We start from the raw sequence: 15,821 nt of genomic DNA, 5'->3' as shown, positions 1-15,821 counted from the left end.
TTTTATCACTGTGCAATCTAGACAAAATCATTCATTCATTTTCTGTAACCGCTTATTCCGTAAGGGTCGTGGGCTGCTGGAGTCTATCCCAGCTGACATTGGGCGAGAGGCAGGGTTCACCCTGGACAAGTCACCAGTTCATCACAGGGCTGACACATAGACAGACAACCACTCACACTCACATTCACACCTATGGGCAATTTACAGTCACCAATTAACCTAGCATGCATGTCTTTGGACTGTGGGAGGAAGCCAGAGAACCCAGAGAGAACCCACGCAGACACAAGGAGAACTTGCAAACTCCACACAGAAAGGCCCTGCCCCAGCAAGCCAGGGAGCTGGGGGATCGAACTCAGGGCCTTCTTGCTGTGAGGCGACAGTGCTAACCGCTGCACCACCGTGCCGCCTAGACAAAATCAAATATCACAATATTTTTGACCAAATGTCTCAATATTCATATTGTGGCAATATTATAGGGATGACTATTGGTGGTGTAACAAAATATTAAACCAGTGAGATTTTTAATTGATGAAGTAATATAATGACTAAGTGGGTAAATAATATTGATGATGATGATAGAAGATGATAAGTTTATTTATATAGCACAATCCATGCATAAAATGCAACACAAAGTGCTGAACATAAAAGCAGAAAAAAATTAAAACATTTGAAACAATAAAAGCAAGGATAAAATAAATAAAATAAAGTGTACATTAACACTGCTAGGTAAGACGAGATAAAACATCCATCAGTTAAAAACATTTAAGGAGAAAGCCATGGTAAAAAGATGTGTCTTAAGGTTTCTTTAGAAAGTTTCAATAGATTTAGAGCCCCTCAGACCCTCTGGCAGACTGTTAACAATGGCAGCCTCTCTGTGCCTTTTAGTTCTAACCTCTGGAACAATCCAGAGGTTTGAGTCAGAGGATCTTAGGGACCTGGCAGGCACATATATCTTGACCATGTCAGACAGATAAATTGGGGCACAGCCATGTGATAGTGATTTAAAAACCAATAAAACAATTTTTAAATTAATTCTGTGGCAGACGGGTAACCAGTGTAACGTTTCTAAGAGTGGAGTAATGTGGGCTGTCTGTCTGGTCTTTGTCAGAACACTTGCTGCTGTGTTCTGCACAGGCTGTAACTGAACAATGGCTTTCTCAGACACACCAGACAGACGAGCGTTACAGTAGTCCAGTCGACCGCAGAAAAAAAAGCATGTATTAGCTTTTCTGTGTCTGTCTGGGAGAGAAACAACCTGACCTTTGCAGTATTCCTCAGGTGATAGAATGACACCCTAGTCACATTTCCTAATGTGATATTCAAAGTTTAAATCCGGTTTTTGACCTCTTCTTTTGTGTTAAGTACAAACAATTTTAGATGGTCAAACAGTTCCTTTCTTTCCACTTTTGCTCCAATAAGCAGAATAACAATTTTTTTCTTGATTTAACTGTAGGAAGACTTACATCAGACATACATGCAATCAAATTGACAACAGAACCGTAGTTATTGGGGCTTATGAAGATATATAACTGGGTGTCGTCTGCATAGTTATGGAAAATGATGTTGTGATTTTTAATGATATTGCCAAGTGGTAATATGTATAGGCTGAAAAGACCTGGCCCTGATAGAGCCCTGTGGGACACATTTTAAATGCTTTCTAAAAAAGTGCACTGCAGGTATGAATCTAAAATTTGTAGAATTTCTTTCATATTCTTTTATTTATCTGTTATCTTTTTCCTGTGGGTCATGACCCAGTCTTTGGGAGTAACTGATGTAAAACGTATGAAATGAGAGAGATTTTCCCAGTCAAATGAAAGGTCTGCTCAGCTTCCTTGCCTGGTGCTGATGTTATTATAACTGGTAAGCAGGAGCATTCGTATGCAGAGTCAAATATATGTCATTCCCCGACTTGAAGCTCACGTTGTGTAGAAAGATTTTTCAGCATATTGCTGGTGTCCCTCTGGGAAATTGTGATGTTGTGATTGCAACAATTCACAGCATATTCAGCCAACCACCATGAGTGCTGTGCGACCTTGCAAGTTTGTCTAAATTCGTAGCAGTCTACATAGCAGTGTATTTATACTGTTTTATTTCATCACAGATACTGATAATAAGACTTTTGATTTGTCATTGTTATTGGCATTTATTAGTGCCTTGTGCAATTTTTTAAAATAAAATTTTGTTGCTGTTTTGACTGACTGATTTTTGCTCCTTTGTGGAATACTCCCCAGCTGCACTTCTTCATTTACAAATAAAGCATATTTTGTTAGAATTTTTGAAATCCTGAGCCTTTTTGGTTATTGAGAACTAGGGCTGAAATGATTCCTCGTGTAACTTGAGTAATTCAATTAATAAAATGCCTCAAAATTTTTTGCACACAAATTTTTTTGTGTGTTTTGCATGTAAGGATGGGTGCTGAAACTCGGCATTAAACAGTGTTTTATTTATGGCAGTTAAAGTAAAGTTACTCAGTATTTTTAGTCAAAGTTTCTATATTGTCAATACCACATATGTACAGGACATACAGAGGATCAAAATTTTGTTACTCTCAGACCCTACAACGGAGAAAACATAAATCTAAAAGCTGTAAATTATAAATAAAAGTGTAAAAAGAGATAAAATAATTTGAAATAAAGTTTAAAAAAGAGATAATAAAGGATAAACACAAATAACACGAGGCACTGTCTCAGTGACAGTAGAGCAAAAAACAGCAGTTAACTTTAGCAATTTATAGTTGTTTATTTAAGAGACATGTTTTATTTTTTCTTTTGTATATTACCATTGCTTTTAAATAAAGCAAAAATAATGGAATGGAAAAAATTGCAAAACAAGCAATATTTCTCATCTGATTACTTGATTAATTGCCAGAATAATTTATAGATTACTCAGTGACAAAAAGAATCCATAGCGGCAGCCTTATTGAGAACACTCAGAGTGCAGCAACAAGTTGCTTTTTTAATTAATTATTTTAATAAAGAAAATGCCACTTTTATTTGTCCGGGGAAAGATTTAAGAAGTTCAGTTCACTCTGGCCCACGTGCATGATGTCGAAATTAAAGTACAAACATATATACTTATATCTAAGTATTGGCTTATCAGAGCCATTCCAGAAGCAGAGGAGAGGCCTCAGTGTGTGTCATGTGAGGAGGTGCTCTGTAATGAAAGGTTTAAAAAAAGAACAAACTGATCCTCCAAACAAAGCGTTCTCAGCATCAGGGCCAGTCAAACAAATGTGAGACTTTCAAGAGACAGAGACAATGTTTTGACAGCAGAAAAGTGAGTCAGAGGTGGTTTGTTGTGTCCTTCATCAGTAATTGATAAAAATAAATGTAGATGTTATGTTCATGATGTATTTTTGTAAGTTTGGGTCCCAGGGAGACACCAGATTTCTGTTTTGGGTCTCAAGCTGACAGGGAACCTCTAGTGTCAGTACACACACACATGCACACAGGCCTGGAGAGTAATGGATTACATGTAATATGATTGTGGTAACTGTATTCCATTACAGTTACAGATAAAGAAGATGTTATTACAATTTTGCAATTGCAATGCAATGTTTGACCTTTTTTTCTCATTCTTTCTCACAAAAGCTGCAGGACATTCGTGCTCTAGTCTTATGTGGGAACATTCTGCTCTTTGCTCTGTCCCATTCTGCCTCTCAAGGACACTCATGTGCACCTGTTGAACGTGCACAATGCACTCTTGGTCTAGCTTAACCCACATCATATCCTAACGCTCCTAAGGCAGCATGAACCCTTAGCTTCTGTGACAGCTTGTCTAATTACCATCAACAAGGCTGCAATCCTAGAACGCCACTTTCTCTGTCCAGCTGTGCAAACAAGAGAAACTGTTGGCTGAGCCGCCAGATATAATCATTAGATAGACAGCTCAATGTGTGTCCATATGTAATTTTCTACACGCCTGCAGCTCTGTGTTTGTCTTGTGTGTGTCAAGCAAAGCCATGGGAACCGTGCAGCCGTAATCTCAGCTGTATAAATCCTACAAATGATGACACTGGTTGTGAAGAAAGCACATGAAGCCAATGGATGTTTGCACAAGGCTGAGTCCTCACCTCTATTTGTGATGTTTTAGGTGAGGGACTTGAGACAGGTGGTGTTGTGGGACATTTTCCCATTATCCTTTTCTCTTCAGTGTTTGTCAGGTAAAATTAATGAATTATTTTTCAGCTATTGTCAAGAGGGCTTTGCCTTTCTCTGAGCTGTATTCAGTGTTGAATGAAGGTAAAGTGCAACATTAAAACAATTCAGTTTGGGCTGTGATGGTTGACAAGAGAACATATTACCTCAGGATTGTAGTTTATTGCGACTGCCTTAATCATTACGTTTTATTGGACTTTATTGAAGCATACTGTCATTAGCATAGCGTAGCTCCTTTAAGGAATAGGGCTGTAGTGTGTGCGGTGTGAAACTTAACTCTAAGATTCGTTATTAGAGAACACCAGAGGTTACATAATGACGTCATGACTTTCTCCCTCACAAAATCTAACGTTGGCCGCTGAAGCTACAATGCCTGTGTGTTTTTGTACCAGGATGTAGTCACACAAGCAAATGGCCTAACTGGCTTTTTTTGCTTCCCGAGTGATAAAAGGACCAGGACTCCAAATCAGAAATACGTTATTGATCCCCAGGGGGAATTTGTTTAGTTGCTGATTAAAACACTTCTCATAAGATATTGTTACAAGGGACAGCCATGTTGGTGTTGATGACATATACGGTGGGAGATGTAGTTGACTGAGCAGTTTCACACACAACTAAACTTAAAACTCTAAACTAAAGCCTAAGACAAACTGCGTTTTTCTTGTGACACAAATCAAATGGGAACAAAAATAATTTGTCCCTCACCACTGAATTCAGTTCATATTTTTTCCAAAGCAAAATCCCACGAGGCACACTGGAAGGAGCGAGTATTTCTTCTTCCTGGAGTCCTGTGGAGAAATAGTCCTACTCAAAACCTCTGTTGACTCTTGTCCTTTAGCACAACATAATCATTTACCAAGAGTAAATTGTTACCATTTTGTGACAGTGATTTTGTATGTGTTGAATGAAGCTTTCATCCTCATGAAATTTTCACTATAAAACCTTCAAGATACCTCAAAGTCAAATCATTTCACATTGTTCTCGTCAGCGCACAGATAAAAGAGTTGCTCAGCCTCCTGTCTGCTCTTCCTAACGCCTCTCTGTCTGAATTTTCAAGCTGTCATGTAATTGCTTGTCAAACTTGCTCCTCAGTTTGTGGCCCGTAAACAGCCAATCAGTGTCTCCGTGCTGGGAACATGAGACGGGGAGAATGTGATTGCTGTGTGTCTTATAAATGTTTCCCCCTGCGGATCAATATGGAGCCCTCGGGGGCCCTGATTCAAGTGGCTCACTTGTCACTCAGCTGGTATTGGATTCTTTTGTTTGTGTTCTTGTGAAAAGAACAGTTTGCTGAGATGAACACACACACACACACACACACACACACACACACACATTTCAAAGAAGATAAAATGTCACACGTTGGCAGTAGCTACAGCAGCTTGGCATCACGCAGAATCCTTTGAGAAGACAGAAGAGCAGTGGTTAAATGGTCTGTTGAGAAATGTTTGTACATTTTCCTGTAATGTGACTCCTCTCTCAGAGAACATGTTCACAGAAAACATCTTTTATTCATATTTTCAGCTCTCAGACAGCAGTAAAGGCAGTGAAATGAAAACTTGGGGACTTCATCCAAGATGTAAAAAGCAAACTACTCTGTATTTCTACATTAGTAATAATCTGTAAAATGCATGAAAGTATCTTTAAAACCAGCAGTGGTGTAACTGAGCTTAATGTGCAAACTCTAAACCCGGGGAAATAGGTAGCCTCATAAAACAGGTTTTTGACTTCAGTCTTTTTTTAATAAAATGTAACTAATGAGCTTTAGAGGTGTATTTTTATTTATTTTTTTACCTGGCTGTGTTCCACTGTTTCCAGTTTCAAGTCTAAGCTAATCGACCCCTGGTTGTAGCTAGTGAGCTATACCTTTAAAGGAGCTACATGTAAGGATTAGAGTTTAAAACTTTCAAAAAAATTTCTGAAAATAATAGGTAGAAGTAACAGTTTTGAAGTTATGTCATGTATTGTTTTTCAGTGATATCTACTGAAGTTAGCATGCTAACCAGCTTGCTTCAGCCCTGGCTTGTCTCATAATACCACTTTGTATCTCAAAAGGTGATATTCAGTCACTGTAGCATCCAGTCTGCCCTCAGTCCCAACAGTCTGAGGTGGTTTTCTTGCAGGGTTTGGCTCTCAGCACCTGGTCATAACCTCCGCTCAGGCCTCCATAATAAGGCCCGACCTCCCTTGCCCTCCTGTCCAGTTCCATGTATGTCCTGTCTCCGCCTGAACCCGCTGCATCTTCTTCGTCCCCTGTTGTGGTCGCAGCCACTGTAAATCACCTCAGTACTGCTTTCTCCGTCGTCAAACTGGGTTGTTTCATCCCGTTCCAGCTGTGTCAATCAGAAGGCTGCTAAGCCTGGTTCTGTTGTCTGGTGCTGGTGACCAGTCCGGCGCATAGGCCTAAAAGCCTCCTCTTCTCAGCAGTCCAAAGAGCTCCTGTGCTAGTGGTGTAAACACCAATACTCCCTCACTTCTGGCTCCACAGCTAACTGAACTATCTGGCTAACAGAAGCATAACCTTCTCTTTAAGGGTAGTTAAGGGTATTTCACCTTGTCATGTAAAAATCCATGAAATGCATACTATTATTTCTATAATGTATGAACATACAAGGAGTGGTTGGTAGAGTCTGAGCTGAAGGTGAACATCAACTCACATTTGCTGTCACTGAAGCGTGCTAATGTCATTTAGACAATTGTAAATGGGAAACACTGGGGGACAAAAGATAGCAACTGTAAGAGAAAAGACGAACAACAGGTGGTAAGCCAGAGGTGGCGAGTCAGAGGAGGGATAACAGAGGCAACCAAGCAGCAGCAGGGAGGTAAAGGCAGAAACAGGAAATAGCCAAAGGACTTTTATAGACATCAGAATTGGACATTTAAATTCATATGATTAGACACATTCTGGTTACTGACTGCACCAAGAATCCAAAAGGCCATTACTGACAAACTTCAGGCTGCGTCATGTGGTCAAGATGACAAGTTTAGTAGTCTAGCTTGACAGATGGTTAGGTACCACAGCTAATGCGGCACAACAAGATTCTTATCAGTCCTACAGGATGCGTCATTGTCTGCCTGACTATTGAAGTTAGGAAATAATCAGGCTGACAAGAAAACAAGCAGCCAGTGACACTTTGATGTACGTCAAACTCACGTTTACACTGATACTGATAATGATCTATACATCCATTCATCAGTTTTGTTTATCCTGCCCAGGATTGCAGAGGGTAGAAGCCTGTCCAGTGTCTAAGCATGCTGGGTAAGAGATGGGGTGCACCCTGGACAGATTGTCAGTCTATTACAAAAGTAACAGAGTGCCTAAATCACAGCCCTTCCAGTGGACCACTGGGGGCCTGACTTTGGATAAAGAGACAGATTATTTTTTGATCCTGTTTGAACACAGTTTGTCATAAAACTGTTGAAGTGTCAGGCTGTGAAGATCCGTAATTGGAAAGACTACACACCCAGAAGTCTCATAAGCAATGTCATGATTTTCTCCCTCCAGAAGCTAATGCTAGCCACCGAAGCTACGATGCCCGTGTCTTTTGATTCTGGGATGTAGTCAAAGCAGGTCTTACAAGTCTTATAGCTGATGAAAGGATCAGGATAAAACAGTTTGGGTAGGTTAACGTTACAAGGGACAGCAAGGTTGGTTTTGGTGACAGATATTGTGAGAGACGAGAGATGTAGTTCACTGAGCAGTTTCACACAAAACTAAATTACAACAAACCTACCACAAACTGAGACTTTCTTGACGTGAAAAATTGTGTTTTAAATTGTCAAGCAACATATGTGTGATTCGTGGCACAGCTTTTGTGTTTCACCAGGTTTTTCCTCAGGTTAGATGTGTATCCCTCACCAGATTTTTTACAAATACTGCAGTGAGTGTTGTCTGCATCTAGTTTTGAAAAATATAACCACACTTGCAACCTCTTTCGGCTCGCCATTGCCCTGAGTCACTCCAACATCAACGAGCTTCCGGCGGAAACGCAGTCTTGCGCTTTTTCTACAGAGTTCTAACCTGGCACTCCGTTTGTTACATAGGACCATCTCGGAAGTCATCCTTAGAAACTGTTTAGAAACGGCAGGCACTTTTGAAAAAACACTTGGCAGATGAACCATTGGATGAACCATCTATCACGTCTAACAGGGGCTAACTTCAACTGGCACTATGTGTGTATTCATGTTGAATTATAGTCAAAGATGGCAGCGATTCAGTCCAGAAACAGTAGGGGCCAAGGGGATTTCTAAACACACACACACACATAGTATACAAATGCAGTTTGTTCCTGCCAAGTGGCTCCATCTTAACAATTACTGTTGTCAGGGAAACAGTGTCTGTCCCTATCTCGTTTTCCAGCACAGAGGGCAGAAGATGAAAAGGAGTGTGTGTTTGTGTGGTGTGCATGTCTGTATGTGTGCGTGTGTGTACTCTGCATAACAAGTTTTTTTTTTTTGTAAATGCACAAAAAGCTCTAGAATCTCATTCCTGATTGTGAAATACCTTCAGTTTTCAGTTTTTGAAACTTATGATCAAGACTATGGTCAATAAAAAAAAAATACACATGGTCTGTTTTTTCTTTCAAAGATCTCAGAGAGACCAGACAATTAGGTCAACCAGAGCCCCAAGGTGCTGTGGTGGAGAGGAGTGGAGCGGTGGTGGGGAATCAGGACAGCGGGAGAAATAAAACAGAGATAACTGAGAAGAAAAGACACAAGCTAAATACAACTGCAGTAGAATGAGAATAAGACAAGTCGATCTATATTATAGCGCAAAGCACTTTTACACTGCGTTAAATTTGTCATTTTACCTTCAGGGATTCTGTGTAATGCAGCAGCCTCATATAGCTCAGAAGAGCTCTCAGAAAATGGTAATGAGGGATGTTCCTAACCACTAATTTCCCTAACTAGTCCAAAATAAGAAAATCATATTAGTTTAAGCAGTGCTAGCAGCAGCATCCTGCTCTCCTTGCAGGTTGACATCTTCATGCACATGCTGAATGTAGTTACGCATTGCTCCAGTTGAGTGGATATGTCAGTTTATTTTGATACAGCCTACATACAAGCAAATTTTTATTTTCTAAATCAAAATACTGATAAACTGTGCTGGTTTTACAAGCGTCAGGGAGCAGGTTGTCCTCCATGGTAGCCGCCATTTTGCACTGCCATGTTGCTACAGTAGCTCAGAACGGACAAACCAAATACTGACTCTAGATATGGCCTGTTTGTGAGTTTCACGGTTGCTGTAGGTACTCCTACACACTTGGTAAGGGAGAATGAGATGAGGTGTTCTACAATTTAATTGAATTGTATTCAATTCAGTTCAATGCATTTCAAATTGCTTTATTGGCATGATGTAACACTGTGCATATAGCACAAGCAAAGCATTTCTGAAAAATGCTTAACATATTGAAAACAAATTGAAAACTATAACAAAACACTGCTACAAAAATAAAATATAATATGACGGGCATATTACAGAAAAGAATATAACAAATCAAAACAAATCAGTAAACACATCATCATACAATAATAATAATACAAGCTCACTGCTAGATGCCACATAATTGTACACACTGGTCCTTTAATCAGCAATGTACATTAATAAAATATTAATAATTAGTGTAACCGACTTGTATTTCTGGGGGAGTAGTGAGGGTAGGAACTTTTAATTGTCTAGTTGACTAATCGTGCACAATCCCAGGCTGCAGCTTGACTCTACCTGAGAACAGAGCAACAATTAGTCAATTAATCAATTAGATGTCAACCATTAAATTAATCTCCAACTATTTTGATAACCGATTAATCATTTTTAGTCATTTTGCCCAAATTCTCATGTTTTAGCTTTTCAAATGTGAATATTCTGTGGTTTCTGTAGTCCTCTATGACAGTGAACTGAATGTCTTTGGGTTGTGGACAAAGCAAGACATTTTAGGACGACACATTTGGCTTTGGGAAACAGTTGTCAACATTTTTTCACCATTCAACATTTTATGGACCAAACATCTATTGAATTAATCAAGGAAATGTTTTAGGGCTGCAACTAATGATCATTATAAATCTGCCAGTTATTGTCTCAATTATTTGATCAGTCGTTTAGCCCAAGTTGATGTCCTCAAATGTCTTTTTTTGACCCAAAGATATTCAGTTCACTGTCAGAGAGGATTAAAGAAATGATTAAATATTCACATTTGATGCAACTGATTATCAAAATAGCTGGTGATTAACTGAATAGTAAACTAATAATTGATTGATTGATTAATTGTTGCAGCTATAAAATATTGCAGCCCTGCCTGAAAGAAACATAACTGGGTGTCTTCTATTCATTAAGCAATAATAATCTTCCATTGCAGAAGGTTTGTAAAATGAACGCAGTAAAAAAATCATTAAACACAATTATACGGAAATGAAAAGGAGATGGAATGATACAAACAGACACACAAAAGGTGCGTTATTAGCAGCTTAGTGAACGTCATGTTTAATAAGCACAAAGACATAACTGTCTGTGTCCTGATGGTGCCACAGGACACTTTTCCCTTCACTCTTTCTTTCTGTGCACATTTTTTGTTGACCTTTAATTGAGATTTTCATGCAACATTTTATATTGAATATACCTGCACAGATTTGCTTTTTATAGGCTGAGAATCATGTCCTGTGTGTGACCCATGGACGTACAGCACAATCAACCTCACTTATCATATCTCCTCCCCTTTCTTGTCTGATCCTTCTTTAAATGTATATGCACAAAGGAGGGAGATGCACTGCTGAATGCACACCAGCTGCGCCTCAGATGACAAAAAGACTGCGCTTCAAGGCAGTTGCATTTGTTTGATAAATATCAAGCTTGTCTTTAGGTGCAGAAAGCCTCTAACCGCCGAGGAAATCTGCCTCAGAGTGAGGAGAGGAGGAGAAATCTGTGCTCTTTCTCTCTTTGATTCTCCATGGTTCTCCACCAAAGATTGCCTGACCTTTTTCCTCCATTTGTGATCCCTTCAGGCACAGTTTTCATGGCTGCTGGGGGTAGGATAGAAAAATGTAAGGTTATTTAAAGGATAGGGTCACATTTTTTCCAATTCTGTCATGAAACGTACATGCTTATATGCAGGGTTGTGAGGGTTACAGTTACTAATTACTAGTAAAATGTAGTCAGTAATGTAATCCAGATATCACAATATTAAAGTAATGTAACTTGATTACTTTCTGCTACTTTTGGATTACATCAGTATGAATAACTTAGTGTTTTTTAAGTCTGCAACTAACGATTATTTTCATCATTGATTAATTGGTCAAGTATTTTCTCGATTTATCAATTAGCTGTTTGGTCCATGAAATGTTGAAAAATGTTGATCAGTGTTTCTTAAAGCAAAAGATGACGTCCTCAAATGTCTTGTTTTGTCCACAACTCTAAAAATATTCAGTTTACTGTCAGAGAAGAGTAAAGAAACCAGAAAATATTCACTTTTAAGAGCAGAGCAGACAGTAAAAAGGCAGACTGACTCCCAATGTAAATTTAGACAACATAACAGTGCTCATACGATATCTCGTATCATGACAACACTAACAGTTAATACCTTTTATTAAATTCCTGCAAAATCATTACTACACACTATATCATGGACAGACATGGATGTAAACTGCAGCTTGTCTGGTTAGTGGAGACGTACAACCCTGAGGTGGTCATTTTTTTGTACCAACAAGACTGCTAATGCTCATGCACACGCTTATCTATTTGCTGCATATGTTTTTGTTTTTGTGAGTGTCATAAAGGGAACTACAGCTAAGCCCTCATTATATAACCCTGTGATGAAAAATTGTCATTTAAGTAAATTAACAAGAAAATTAAAAGAAGGCTACATATAAAAGAAAACAATGCACATTTAAATACTTGTCAAGGCACAGATAAAACTAAGCACATAACTAACCATACCTGAAGATAGCACATGGCACAGATGGCACATGGGGTGGTCAGTCAGATTTTAGGGGTGGCCACTGCCCCCCAGGCCCCCCCATAGAGACGCCCCTGCTAATGCCTCATACTGACTTCAGATAAACATAAAAATACATTTTTGCTCAGATAGAAGGCTCTCACTTCAACTGATTTTGCTTTACAGAGGGATCTGTTAGATATCAGCATGAACAGGAAGCAAAAACTGTTTAATTGTTCAAATGGTGACCTGACTTTTGTTTTAAGACAGACATAAAATTGTCTTTTAATGTTGCCCTGAATGTCTCATATACATAGTGTATCTCAAACTTTGTCCAAGTTTTAAACATAGAAAACACCCCCCCTGCATCTGGCACATGTTATTGTGAATGGTTGTGAGTGTGTGGTATGCAGTTTCTCCTTCAGATGCGTCAGAGTGTAGCAGCAAAAGAAACAATTGCAGGGCTGCAGATGTTTGTCTGGTGTTTAAATGTTTCACTCTGTATATAGACCCTGTGAATAAACAGAAAAGCAGAAAGAATTTCTTTTTACCATTTGATCCTTACCTACACACATTTTCACATTTCCATGACAGAGATCCTCTATTCCACACATAAAATCTCACATTTTACTGCCTTTTGGTCTTTGTGGCTTCCTGCTGCATGAGCTGAATTTCAATCTACCCCTCTGTCTTTCCTCTCAGCTGAAGTTCAGTTGGGGAACAGTCTTAGCATGTTGATTTTTCCAGCAGTACAGCTCATTCCTCTTCTCCATTGTGGAGGTAAACAGAGGGGGAAAGCTCTGTCTGAATCCTTTGAAGTGATGCTGGCTTTGTACTGATCTATTAGTCATGTTTAGACAGGGCTTCTTTTTCTTTTATAAAAAATGATGTCTCAATTAAGACAATCAAGCTTTCTGATCAAAGCAATAAAAGCCAACAGAATGCTACTTTTTGCAGTGATTGCTGTAGGCATGAGATGCAGACAGATGCTCTTTGTTTTTTTGAAGACAGAGACTGACCTTTTGAGCTGAGCGCAGGTAATAACATCACTTTAACGGGGAAAGATTTGTGAGCCTCCTCTGGTCAGGACTAATGCTTTCTCCAAAGTCTGGCAAGGTGGGTGTGTTTGTACAGGGAGGGGAGGCTGACGTTGGGTAATACAGAACAAACTATGTTTAAACTAAAATAAACCTCGCTAGCTTCAGCGGAGCTTAGCGGGATTTGGAGGGAGAAAGCGCAGAGGTGAAAATGGGGAGGGTAAGACGTAAATGTCCGGTGAGGTCCAGGAAAACATTTGTACAGATGTGGGTACCTGCTGAGAGAGAAGCTCTGAGCTGTTTCACTCTCCACTGTCTGTTACAAGCTAGCTGCTGCTGTCATGTTCTGAATTTATCACAAGTAGGGATGTCATACCAGAAATTTAGTACCTACCAATACCCAATTCGATCGATTGTAAAAAACAAAAACAAGAATAAAATTTAGCAATTATTATTAACCTGACACGTCAGATGGTTTAATACACAGAACCATCTGGGATAGTGACCTTAGACACTCTTTGGAAAAGGGCAGGCACTTTCAAAAAACACTTGGCAGGTGATTGGATGAACCATCTGTCTGTCACATCTAACAGGGCTAACTTCAACCAGTCAGATCAACACTTCTACTATCCCACCCTAGCTGACTTCTTCTCCTCAGCAACATTCACTGAGGCTCATGGACATTGAAGTATTAAGAGCTACTTGCTATAATCTGTAGGGTCGTCACCTTATCCAGGAGACTTTTGTGTTTATATCCTAAGTAGCACTGAAGATGTGTTTTAAAGAAAAAAAATTGTAAAAGGAAAAATAGGTCTGGAACAAACACTTTCTCTAGCTTTCCAACCCTGTTAGATCTCAAATGTCTGCAGTCAGGTTCCTAAATCTCATGGAGAACTTTCCCTGAAGAGTGGAGGCTATCATATTCTGAGATGTTCAACAGTCACGTATGGATATGATGTTTACGTGTCCACATGTTAATTTTGTTGTTACCTTGTAAGAAACCACTCATCTCTATCTTCTGTAAATCACTCCATCTCTCTGTGTGGTTCCTGTGCTCTAAATATCTGTTGCACTGACATAGTCCAGTGCTGCCGTGGCATATGCCGCACGCTAATCCTCTGCATATGTGTGTTCAAGCCTAAGTGCATTTACATTATGTCTTATTGAATTAAAGTTATGACGGGTATTGCCTGAGGTCAGTGTGTGAAAGCTTTTGCCTTAGCCTGTGTGCTGTAGAGCCTGTGGTTGGTCAGTCTGTCAGTCAATATATACGTGAAGGTCCCGATGTTCCCCCTAAAGCTGTAAGCCCTGAACCCTCACTGACTTAGCTGACATCACTTGGTCGTGTTTGAGTGCGAGAGGCTGTCAGAGCTCCAAATGATCCACATAGGAATGGGACAGAGAGAGAGAGAGGTGATCACACGCAGCAAATGGGCTGCAGGCGGGAATTGAACTAGCAGCGGCTGCAGAGGCCTGACAGCCTCAGTACATGGTGCGCACGCCCTACCAACTGAGCTTTAGGGGCGCCCCGGGACAGCACTTTTTGACATATCAATGACATGTTTTAAAGCACTTCTCAAAAAAGTTTGTTAGAATTTATCTTTATTATTTGAGGTTTTACTTCATTTTATGTCTTACTTACATTTTTGTGCCTCAGTCCTGAGATGTTTTAACATGTAAAACACTGTACAATTTAGTTTTTGTCAAAACAGCATCATACACTTAACCTAACACGCCAGATGGCTTGTTACACAGAAGTCGTCCTTAGAGACTGTTTGGAAAAGGGCAGACACTTTCAAAAAACACTTGGCATGTGACTGAGTTTCTCAAAGTCTGTGAGCCTGAGTGCGGACATTAGGATTGGGCCTTGCTCTAATCTCTGCTCTGCCCTTTTTCATTCAATAGCAGTTCAGTTTAGAGACAGCTTTTCAACAAACATTAAAATATTCCACATCGTTCCTACATAAGTGGTGTTATTTAACAGCACTTCAGTTTAGTACCAGCTTTTCATTCTTACATCCCTGCATCATAAACTTACATGTACACCTAGTTTTTCTTGTACAGTTGTAGGTGCTCCTTCCATGTTTGTTTGCCATGTTTTTTTTAATGTTTCAGGGCTTCTCCATGATTAACGTTACAGCACTTTGAACTGTGGGTAATTCCTTCAGACAAATGTGCATAAAGGGGTGCAAAGGTCTGCAAGAGACAATTTGTCAGTGGGACAGCCCTAAACCATCACTGTCTTAGTTGGAATCTGTCTTAAAATCTGTGTGTCTGTGCGCGTGGAGATTGAGATAGGCCCTTGCTCTACTCTCTGCTCTGCCCTTTTTACCCTCACATGATCAGCAGGTCAGCTGCTTTGTGATCTGTTGTGGAAGTGTTTTTCTCCCTCTTATGCCTGCAAAGATTTCCCCCTCCCCCTGCTCTCCCATCTTTCCCACAGCTCTCTCAACATCCAGCCAAGTCATTCAAAAGGCAAATGTTAGTAGTTAATCCTTCACTTAATCCTTTTCAAGAAAAACCTGTGCACAAGAAAAATACTACACTCTATGCTACACTCTATAACAATAAAAACATAAAGCAACACAAGTTCAAACCTACATAACTGTTTGATGATGTGCTGACTAGCAGAAAAGAAACAAGATTTGTTTCTATTAAAAAAAAAATCTTTCTAGTCAGATTTTCTAGATAATCCAGTGTTT

General features: G+C 39.5%; 1 protein-coding gene across 1 annotated transcript in view; it reads left to right on the top strand.

Moving 5' to 3' along the window:
- mao (monoamine oxidase) overlaps positions 1–15,821 on the top strand; it is a 56,465-nt gene that overhangs the window by 6,951 nt on the left and 33,693 nt on the right. The gene's annotated exons all lie outside the window — the stretch shown is intronic.

Source organism: Lutjanus erythropterus, chromosome 8, assembly GCF_056507025.1.
Source record: "Lutjanus erythropterus isolate fLutEry1 chromosome 8, fLutEry1.hap2, whole genome shotgun sequence".
In the NCBI taxonomy this organism is placed as follows: Eukaryota; Metazoa; Chordata; class Actinopteri; order Lutjaniformes; family Lutjanidae; genus Lutjanus; species Lutjanus erythropterus.
Note: the sequence above shows the minus strand (reverse complement) of the source record. Positions and strands in the feature narration are given on the sequence as shown.